This window comes from Mastomys coucha, unplaced genomic scaffold (assembly GCF_008632895.1).
Source record: "Mastomys coucha isolate ucsf_1 unplaced genomic scaffold, UCSF_Mcou_1 pScaffold15, whole genome shotgun sequence".
NCBI lineage: Eukaryota > Metazoa > Chordata > Mammalia > Rodentia > Muridae > Mastomys > Mastomys coucha.
This window is the reverse complement of record NW_022196897.1, coordinates 145,053,462-145,064,511: the sequence shown is the minus strand read 5'-3', so window position 1 is coordinate 145,064,511 and position 11,050 is coordinate 145,053,462. Positions and strand designations below refer to the sequence as shown.

The 11,050-nt window shown below is 47.1% G+C and overlaps 1 long non-coding RNA gene across 1 annotated transcript; it reads right to left on the bottom strand.

Moving 5' to 3' along the window:
- Positions 1-1,970: 1,970 nt before the first annotated feature.
- On the bottom strand, positions 1,971-2,932 carry LOC116092493. Its single transcript, XR_004119285.1, has 2 exons — positions 2,859-2,932; positions 1,971-2,328 (listed from the first exon to the last, which is right to left on the bottom strand). It is a non-coding gene; the product is annotated as an uncharacterized LOC116092493 (long non-coding RNA).
- Positions 2,933-11,050: the final 8,118 nt, after the last annotated feature.

Genomic DNA, 11,050 nt, shown 5'->3' with positions numbered 1-11,050 from the left:
AGGCAGGCCCATAAGCAATGTACCAGTTCTGCTGGGAGCTGGCTGGGGACACACTTAGGCTTTAAGCACGGGGCAGGAGGCTCAGCTGGAGCTGTCTGAGCAGACCTCCCACCCTGCAAATGGCTGCAAACTGGGTCCTTCTGCCAGGCCATAGATCCAGGCCAGCCTCGTTGAAAGAGGGACGAGGCAGGTGAGAGAGTATTGATGGAAGAATTCCTGCAAGCCAAAGGATATGAGATCTTTTTTATGGGATCCATCTCCCTAAAACCATGAAGCTCCACATGTTCTGGAATGACTTACATTGGCTCTCGAGCCTGACCAACCAAGTACTTCTTAGAGTAAAAACTATTTCAGGCCACAAAATAATTTTTTTTTTTAAATCATGTGGTTATATACCCAAGATTCCACATCTTGGGATGGAAGTATCAGACTACATATTTGCAATAGAGGCTGGGGAGTTGGGTCAGTGGGTAACATGATTCCTGCACAACCCTCGAGACCCAAATCCAGATCCTAGGCACCCATCTGAAAGACTGAGCATGAAGAGTAAGCCCTGAAACCCTAGCACTGGGAGGTAGAGATTGGAGGACCCCAGAGTCTAGCTAGTCAGCCATTCTAACTAATCAACAAGCTCCACATTCAGTGAGAACTCTTCTCTCAAAAACTAAGGTGGAAAGAGACTGAGGGAGAAACGTAATATCAGTCTCTGACCTCCATACACACACTTATGGAGATATATATCCACAAATATACATGTACACCAATATCATTCACACACACACACACACACACACACACACACACACACCCCTCCAATGATCTATGCTAAATCTGACCCATCACTTGTTTTTTAAAATGTACTGGGATCCAGCCTTGTATTCCTTTACGATGCCTCTAGCACCAATTTTGTGCCGCACTGGCAGAGTTGGATAAAGTCAAACACAACAGAATTGAAAAAGAAGGGGCAAGGCCCAATGGCAAACAGCCCTAGTGGTTCTCACACCAAATCACTTGTCCACTCAACAACAACAACAAAAGCCTAAGCCTGGCCCCACGCTGAGGTTGTAGGGAGCACAGAGATGATGACCTCTTAGATCCCAACCTCAGCTCTTAGATTTCAGCTCAGAGCTCCTTAAAGTTGGCTCTACCTGTTTCCTTCTGCTTCGTAGCAACGCACCATGGCCCAGTGGCTTAAAACAGTGGCCATGTTGTTTGTATAGGTCAAAACTCCAGAAGGGGCAGGCAGAGATCAAAGCATCAGCCAGGCTGAGCTTTCATCTAAAGCTGGAGAAGGAATTCTCTTCCACACTCATTGAGGTTGTTGGCAGAATCCAGCTTGTTCCAGCTCTGGGCCTGGACTCCTAATGTTACTGCAGACCATTAGCCAGGAATTTCACCCAACCACTGGAAGATTTCACAGTCCTGCCTACATGGTCCCTTCCTCTTCAAGCCAACCACACACCACACATGGAGCCCATCTCCTGCTTTGAGTCTCTGGCTTCCCCTCTATCAATTGCTGGGAAAGCTCTCTGCCTTTGAGGGCTCTTGTGACAATACTTAGTCTACCAGGTAATCGCTCCATTGTAAGGTCAACCTGACATATAATCATGAGAGTGACATATCATGCTTGTACATGTTTGGATTTATTGCTAGTCAGCTAGCTGGACTTTTGTTTGCCTGTATAGAAGACTAGATGAGAAATTCCACTGTTGGCCATCCCAGGCCCTTGAATGCCCATAGCCTATAGGCTGGGTTGATGGATCCAAACTTGGTGGACTGAAACCCTTATAGCCCTAGTCCCTAAGAGCTAGAGACTTATTGCTCCAGGCTTTCAAAGCCAACAAATTCTACTGTAGGAACTCAAGTCAGAGACTCATTGGGTGGGGCTCCCAGCACTTGGCAACAATTGTGATTCTCATCTTTCATCAGAAGTGGAGGTCCAGCAGAAGACAGCAAGCAACAACAGGGTGCCTTCTACTATTCCATTCTTTAATTAGCCTCTGGTTCATGGACCCTCAGTATCACAGCAATAAGTGTCCTAGCATTAAGGCTGATCATGTCAGAAGCCTCAACTACTGACAGTAGTATTATAGAACTCAAGCCCAAGGTAGCTGATATCCCCAGCAGCCATCTGATGCCTCCAATAGCCAGGCCCACAGTTTCTCCAATTCAGCTGTGTAACTTCTTCAAGGTATATATGGTGTTCAGAGTGCAAGCTAGCATCAGGGTATCCCAGATGACTACTTAGCAGATAGTCCTTTGCTCAAAGCACCCGGTACACCAGGGTGAGTCCAATTACCCAGCTTCTTCACCCCCACACACTTTAGCCTGTTGAAAGGAAAATAAACATTAAAAGGCATAGAATAAAGACTCATTAATGTCAATCAATTACCATGCTGAACTCCCACTTCTGTGGCTTAGATTTGGTTACCTCTAGTCTGTCTCGGATGTGAAAGTACAGCTTTTTGGAGACACATTTCAGAATTTCTGCCCACCAGAGAGAGAAGTTACATACTTGGTAGTATGTATTCAGCAGCAATAACAAGCAGACCCCTAGATTTTAGTAGATTAAAAGTTAGACCTAGATTGTGTCCCGGGGGGAAGACAAATGTCAGGAACTTTTCATCTCTAACACATAGCTTCCAAAGGATGCTACTTGCTATCAGGAGAAGTCAAGGAGAGTAAAGACAAAGATAATCACACGGGGCTAAAGAGGAAAAAGCAAGGGGCAGTGGAGGGGTGGGAAACCACATCAAGCACTTCTGATCATACTCTATTGGCAACTGGAGCTGCACCATCACTGTGAATTTCAAGGGAAAAAAATAAAAAGAAAGCAGAGCTGAGTGCCTTATGCTCACCATTACTGTCACAATGTAGGAGAGAGATGATGGCCTCCGTTACTGTCACAATGTAGAAGAGAGATGATGGCCTCTGATGGCCTCCGATGGCCTCTGATGACCTCTGATGGCCTCTGATGGCCTCCAATGGCCAGTAGCAATCTTCTTCCTATGAAGGTGTCAGTGAACTCACTGAGCTACTTGACATCTGATTACAGCTTTGGTCCCTGGGACCATATATGTTGATGTATTCTAAATTTCTAATGTTTTCATTGCATTTTTAGATTCCCAAGTTAGTTCTTCTTTAGAAATTAATTTGTAAACAGAAAATTTAAAAGCCGTGTACCCAAGTAGCCAAATAAGGAAGTAATAGCTAGTAAAAGGAAGCTTGAGTACACTTGAGTAACTCAGAGAAATCTTGTTTACGGAGGGTTCTTTACTCTCCATGGGATGCCAGAGTCAGAGCTTACCCAGGCCTGATTCACAGCGTAGGCCAAATCTTACACTCAGCAGACACCTTCCAACTGGGGGTGAGAGAAGCTGGCATTTATATTAGAATATTTTTTAGGAATTTTTTATTTTACATCTACGTTGTGTGCCTGCATGAGTTTATGTGTTCCGTGTATGTGAAGGTATCTGCTGAGGCATCGGATCCCCCAGAACAGGAGTTGGGCACTTGTGGACTGCCCACGCTAGCTGCTGGGAACTGAGCATGGATCCTCTGCAAGAGGAGTGGGTTCTTAGGCACTGAGCATCTCTCCAGCCCCTGTACTAGAATAGTATCAGGCATCACTGTGACATGATCCTGGACGGATAACAGAAAGATGAGCCTGGCAGGAAGTACATCTAAATGAACGCAAAGAAGACTTGGCAGGAGCAAGTTGTTATGACTGTGAGGGGCCCAGCAAACAAGAGGTCAATGAATGAGAAAAAAAAAATATATGTAGAAATTCAGGAACTTGCTAATCAGATTTTTGGAAGAGAAGAAAATAGAGATAGTAGATTAACATCTTAATTGCCAAGTCTGAGAGAAACTATTTTGAGCAGAGTGAGGGGGTAAGCAAGAGCTATTGGAGAAGGAAGGCGGAGAGTTCAGTTCAGGACATGTTTCAGGGACTGCATTTGACAATATCGGCTCCCGAGCAGCCGACCGTGCCGAAAGGTGCTTTCCTCATGTTCTCGGAAACACCACTCACAGAAGTGAGAGTTCAAATTCAGGCACTAAGTGCAGGGAAAGGGGGCATCTGAGACGAGGAGACATGACAGAGAGATCAATGTGCTGAGAAGGGCATCCCTGTGGCATCCCACGAGGTAGAGGGTACATGAGGGGAAGAGCCATAGGAGCATCAAGTGTCAGGTGTCAGAGGTCATAAGACACAGGGAAGATGACACCAGGCCTTACATAGTTTGGGAAGCTAGAAAATAGTTATGAGCTCCAATGAGTGAAATTCCTTGAAAAGGTTAAGGCTATATGGCATGGGCTCACTAAAGACTGTGGAACTCAAGGCAAAACTCTCAGAATCTTCTCCGAATCACGACAGACGATGAATCGGCCCCATCCAACGCCTCCCTGAGAAATGCCTCCTCCTCTAAGCTCCACTTCTTCAAGTTTTTAATAACAGTACTCTGAATTTCTGAACTCTCTTTATGCTTATCAAAAATGACTCAGACCCAGGGGGTTTATCCAATTTAGCACTGCAGGTAAAAAAAAAAAAAAAAAAAAAAAAAAAAAAAAAAAAAAAAAAAGCAAGTTGGTGCTTCCTCTGCATCAAGACAACAGAAAGAGGCGTGGTTCCCCAGGGGCCTCAGACAGAGGCCCGTGCTCTGGCCACTCTTCACTTTACCCCGAGGAACTCACTTTTCAGGATTCAGGATACGCTCTGAGTTTCCATGACTCAGGTGGTGTGTATATGGGTAGATGGTGGGTGAACTTGCTTGTCTATGTTAGGGAATTGGGGGTGTAGGACAGGACAGGTGGTATCTCCAAGGTACCCAGTCACAGATATAAGAATGTGACTCACAGATGGCATTAGTAATAAAGTGATGACAGAAGCCTATGAGGCTGGATTTGGACAGGCTCTCTCGTACCCTGGCTTGTACGAAATTGATGGCGACAGATACTGGAATGGAGAAATTGGTCTAGAGACAGGGAGCATCTAGTCTAGGAACAGTAGAAGAGCAGAAGAGACCCAAGCACTCCTTCCCACACGCTTACAAGAGTCATCTTCTAAGAGAAAACAACTTTGTAAAGGACAGGAAAGCTCCAGAGACAGTGAAGGCCACGGGTCGCCAGGCAAGGACAAAACCTAGGATGGCTTCTCAGGTGACATGAGAGGTAACAGACCCTCAGGTGACGTCAGGCCCTAGAACAGGATGTATAGGAGAAAGTGTGGGTTCCTCACCAGGAAAAGGTCAGTTCAGTGAGGTTGAGCCCAGAGCACTAAAGCTTGCTCATGTAGCCTGTGTCAGGAAAGTGCGAAGAAACCAGCTGGCTTTGGGCGAGGGGCTAAGATGATCTCCAGGTGCTGAGAGATCAAGGGACAGTAAAAGGGCTGGCTATGGTGTACTTACTGAGCAAGCTAGGGATAAGAATCTTCTCCTGTCTTAGAGCCCAGCACATAGAATCATTTTGCATATACATCCAGCTGGTCTCTTTGGCAGGAGTTCTCAGCTCAAGAGTGGCTTGTGCGGAAAGCTATCAGAGTTTGTTTGATATTTTTTTCCCCCCAAGGCTGTCTCCTCCAGTCCATGGTAAGCTGTCTTCATAACTCCGCTCTGCCTGCCCTGTTCCTCCCAGGAGCTTTGGCCTTCGCAGCCTGATTCATTTAAAAGACTGCAGAGGCCGGAGGCCTGGCAAGAGTCCAGTAGTGGGGGACATACCATCCCAGCAGCCAGCTATAGAGTGAGGACAGGTCTCATCTCTCCTGACCCTCTCAAATATCCCCAGGCCCACCAGATGCTAACTGGATTAGATCCTTGCATAGAAGAGAGGCAAAGAAAGATGGAAAGGAGCCCCCACTCCTTCAGAGGCAGCACTCCATCCATCAGGATCAGGAGAACCTCTGACTTGTGGGTCAACGGTGTCATTTGAACTAGCCCGGACTCAGCTCCCCCTTCCAAAGCATTAGCTCACATTCTCTTCCCTATCTTGTGCTTCCACATTTTTACCTGCTCCTTTCTGTTCTCCCTCCCTTCTCAAACTTTAGCTGCCTCTGTGTGATCTGGAGAACCTGAGACAGTAGATTCCCAGCTCCCACCCATAGAATGTCTGGTTGGGGAAGGAACAGGTGGGGCCTGGGAGTTTTCATTTCTAACAGATTCCCTGGGTGACATTCTGGCTGCTGACCCAGGGTCCATTCACAGGGAGACACTGTCTTAGCTACTCCACCCAGGTTGGTGAGAGGTTGAATCGGCCTCAAGGGCAGCCTCCCAAGACCTGCACAGACTCCAAGTCCAATCAATAACTATTGATTTCACAGAATGGAAGCAGTGAACAGTAGAGTGTTGGTTGACCTTAGGATCCCATGAACAACTGGCTCCTTGACAGTCAGACCTATGGAGCTAGTGGGAAACTCAAGTGTGAGACAAGGGGGACAAGCCTACACAGCACACAGTGTTCAACATTGGACAGATACCTGTCGGATGATCAGGAATCACAAAATAACCATGATCATGGCTATTGATTAATCCCCTGGCATATGCCAAGCCCAATTCTGAGATCCATGTGTAGCCATCCCAAGGGGGCTATGACATGAGGACCTTGTGAACCCTTTTTACACGTGAAGGCTCAGATAGACCCACAGATCCTAGCCCAAGATCCCATGAAGCCCCAGCTTCAGTCCATCGCCTCTAGTCTCTGCAGACTTTACTACAAGTCAATCACTCTTCAGGGAGATGAAGGAGGCTGGGGAACTGGAGGTTGGGAGTAACTATGCTTTAGAGAATGAAAATCTAGGCACAAGGTCTAAGGGATCAGGCTATCTGATTCCTGATCTTCAGGATGCTTTTTGCTAGGTACAAGAATGATTCCTTCACCTTCAGCACCTCACTTCCCTGAACTACAAACTGAGTATAATGATTCCATTCGGTTGGGATACCATTTAATTAAATGAGAGCTAATGTAATACCTAGCATAAGTCTGTCCCCTTTGCAAGGGGGAATGACAGCTCAGACCTGAAGTTAGACTTTTTGCCCAATAACCTCAGTGTAGCTGAAGAAGCAGGGAGGGAGAAAGAGATGCAGAGACCTATGGGGAGGTGGTTGCTATAAGCTTAGAGACCTCTATATCCCCAAGATAGGGGTGGGATGTGGCATGGATCTTACAAGCCCTCAGCCACTTACAAACAATGCCACTAGAAGGGGCTAGACATAGCTAATCTGGAAACCTTTATTCATAAGATGGTCATGCATAGTTTGGACCCCCATGGGTGAGAATCATACACAATGATCCCACATTCAGCTCACAGTTCGAATCTGCAGTTGACCTTGCCCTGTGGAAGCCTGTCTCCTGGGACTCCAGTGTATCCAGGGGGCAGAATACAGGAGGCCTGATAGGCAGATCAATGCAACCCATGCTGGAGAGAGACCCTCTTGAGTCTATAACGACAGTGTGCACTCACTGGCTCTATGCTCCACGCTGTGAGCCTCAGCCAAGTATAAAGTTCAAATGTCACAACTATCCCATATCTCCATGGCCATGGTGTAGAAGCCAGCCTCATCACAAGCTAGCCCTTAGAGGCATCCAGCTGCTGTGAACCTCATTACCACTACTGCTTCTGTGTCTAGGTTAGGCTTTTAAAAACTAAGTCTTGGCTTTCTGTATTATAGAATGAATATATGAACACGATACAGACTTATGCGATTGTTCCAAAATATAAATGAAATCATGCATGCCAAGTGGCTAGCATACCATCAGCATCAGACAAGCATGATTCCTAGCTGGAAGCAGATAGTCCCATAGCCAGAGTAATTGGCTGTTTTGATTTGCTGGAGGCTGTCTTGTCCAAGCCCTCCCATGCGACCTGAAACAGTTGGTCACCCTAGGACAGCACACCAGGCTGGGCCAATCCCCACTCTTCCAAGCAGTCCGGGGAGATTTTTCTGGTCCCTGTCAATGAGCCACTGACTCCTAAGCCAGGCTCTGTACTTCCTCCAGGATCTAAAGGATCCCAGGATGCCAGGATCTGTACTAGGGAACTAAGGATCGAGAGACTTGACAAGGCTTGGAGAGGGCAGAGACAGAAAGTGAGCCCACAGTCAGGCTCTCAGGACATCAGACACAGGACCAATCACACACCAAGGGCCGGGACAACTGAAGATGGAAATTGTCTCTGAGGGTTCGGCTGGACTAACAGAAGGGAGAGAATGACATCCTGGTGATGAATAATTCAGGGAGAGGAAGCCAGGGGCAGGAGGAGCTGCCGCGGGGCCCCTAGCCTGTTCTCAGCCAGCCTTTTCCTGAGCAGGAAACCTCCCAGCTGAGCCTGGGAAGCAGTTATCACTGGTGGGTGATTAAGTTACTAATCCTTCAGGGAGAAGACATTTAGAGGCCCATATTAAAGCAGTGCGAGGCAAAATTACATTCCGTTTCAATTTAGTTTAGCAATTCCCGTGATTTAGTTAAATGAAAAGCAATTGTTCTAATTAATAGTATTGAATGTTATTCATCAAAAGTGTCAAAACAGCTCCATGGCTGCATTTGTAACCCATTCTCCTGTCAGAGGTATGGATAATTCCCCAAGATGGGATGGGGCTCTGAAAGGGTGTGAGGACTTTGGGGGTGGGGGGGAGTCAAGGACACGTACTTGGAGTGTGTACTCGTGACCTGAGTGTGGTTATATGGGTCCATACATCCTGTAGACATAGGATCCTATAGACATCCCTGCACCTAACCAAAGGGTACATATTTATACGCAGTTATGCACATAGATCAGTGTGCTTGCGTGACTGTGCACATGTGTGTGTGTGTGTCTGTGTATTCCTGGCCATGTACATGGATAATTTCTTCCTGGATGAGTGCATGTGCTTGTGTGTGAATTGACATGTGTGGACACAGGAATTTAGAGAGTTGTAGGTCCAAATGGTGGAGGTGTGTGTGCATAAGTGATTGTGAAAATCCGTTGCTATTCAAGAAGATGCAGACATTGTGTGCAGACATATGCATGGGGGTAGTGCCACGAGGATGTGGATGGATCAAGGCCGAGGATAAAGGGAATCTGTCACGCCGGGGATTTAAAGGCAGGCGCAGCCAGTTCCTTCCCTATGTCATAATAAGTGATTTCTTGTTTCTGAGATGCTGTCATTCGAATGTAAAGACTGAGACTTTTTCTCATGCTCACTGCTGTATTCTCAGCACCAAAAAGTGACCTTGGCATACAGTAAGCCTCCATGATATATCTTGATAGACTATATTAATGATGGATGAATGACAATAGTGAGATAGATATCAGGGCACATGCGTGGCTTGATAGAAGGATGGCTGATTTGTTAGGAGTCTAGGCTGAGGAAGGAGAAGAAGACATGGATGGATGGATGGATGGATGGATGGATGATTATAAGGCCCTCTGGGGCCCGCAGTCATGAGTGAGTTCCCCAGTCTCATCTCAGTGTAAAGCCCAAGTTTCTTTGGCCCTCAGCATCTCTCTACAAAACCTCCGTGGAAAATTCCATCTTGGACAGTCAGAAGGCTCAGAAACCTCAAAGTTGCCAGAATCAACCAAGGCCAAATACTGCAGAGCTCAGAGCAGAAAGGGCAAGGATTTTTTTTTTTTTTTTTTTTTTTGAGACACTGGGAAAAGCTCAGTGTTGCTCGGATAACAGGAAAGAAACCAGGCCAGGCAGGCCCCATGGGATTTTTAAATAAAGATGGGCCCCCTCCAGGAGCTCCTCTACCCTCAAGCCAGGATTCCTGCCTCTGGCTTATGATCCTGGGGTGCTGGCTCTCCCAGCTTGCCCTCCCTGTCCCTGGTATTCTACCTACCCCACACCTTCCTCAGCAGGGAAACTCATGTCCATCCTTCCTCATGCCATTGTAGGTTAGCTCTGAACATTTACAGAGCCTTCAGGTGATAAAGGATATCTACATTAGACTCCCATCTCCCGTCTTCACCTCCTATTCAGCCCTGGACTTTAGATCTCTCTAGAGTTTACCAAATCCTGGACATGCCCCCACTCTCCACCAGGTTATAAGTCCTCCCACAGACATTTTGAGCTGAGGCAGCAGTTAACCTGACCCACCTGCTGTCATGGCCTGCCCCCTAGTGGCTATCTCCAGACATACACTCTCCCCACCATGGCACCAACCTGATGCCCCTATTCTAGCTTCAACCAAGAAAGGATCCAGTCATTTGACAACCTCTACAATGCCCCCAACACACACACACACACACACACACACACACACACACACACACACAGGCCCTGAATGCCCAGAGTTTGGGATGTACCAGACAGCCCCAGGCTGCCCATGAAAGTGTCCATCCATCTTGATGGTGATTAGCCCAGAGGGGAAGTGTTAGGGTGTGACCTCTGAACTCACTGAGCTCATAAAGACAATAGCTAAGACTGTGACAAGAGGCACCGAGCGCCCTGTCTATTTCGGGGTAGCCCCAAGCATAGCTGATCAGCACCAAGGGCATCCTGGATCACATTAATCTACGTAGGACTGACAGAGACAGGATAGAGGGTCCAGGAGACCTTCCGCCAGACGTTTCCTCCCAGCCTGTCGGGCTCTGCTCTCCACCTCACTCATGGAGCCCCTGGCCCTGGCCTCCGGACACCCAGCTTGCCAGCTCTCTATGGCAGAGCAGCGACCTTCCTCTCAAAGTTGTTTTTTTTTTTTTTTTAAACTGAGAGATTAGAGGCCCTGGCCTTTTGGGGGTCCAGTCTTTGTTCTGACTCTGAGGATAGCAAAGCAAGAAGGAAAAACATCTCTCCCATCCAGGCTGACACAATGGAGAACCTACCTGGAAACAGCCTCTGGTTTGCACGCTCCAGTTTCTATAGAATTCGGGAGGATCAAAAGCTTAATTGCTAGAGTCGTGGGCCCAACGACTGGCTAGAAACAGGAAGTTCTTTGTTACATGTACAGCTGCTGAGCATCCCTTTCTCTCCTTTCCTCTGGCTTTCTCTACTAACTGTTAAATAGGCAGTAGCTTGAAAAGGGCCAGGATGGAAATTTGTATCAGTGGAAACTACCAGATGATATGAGATAA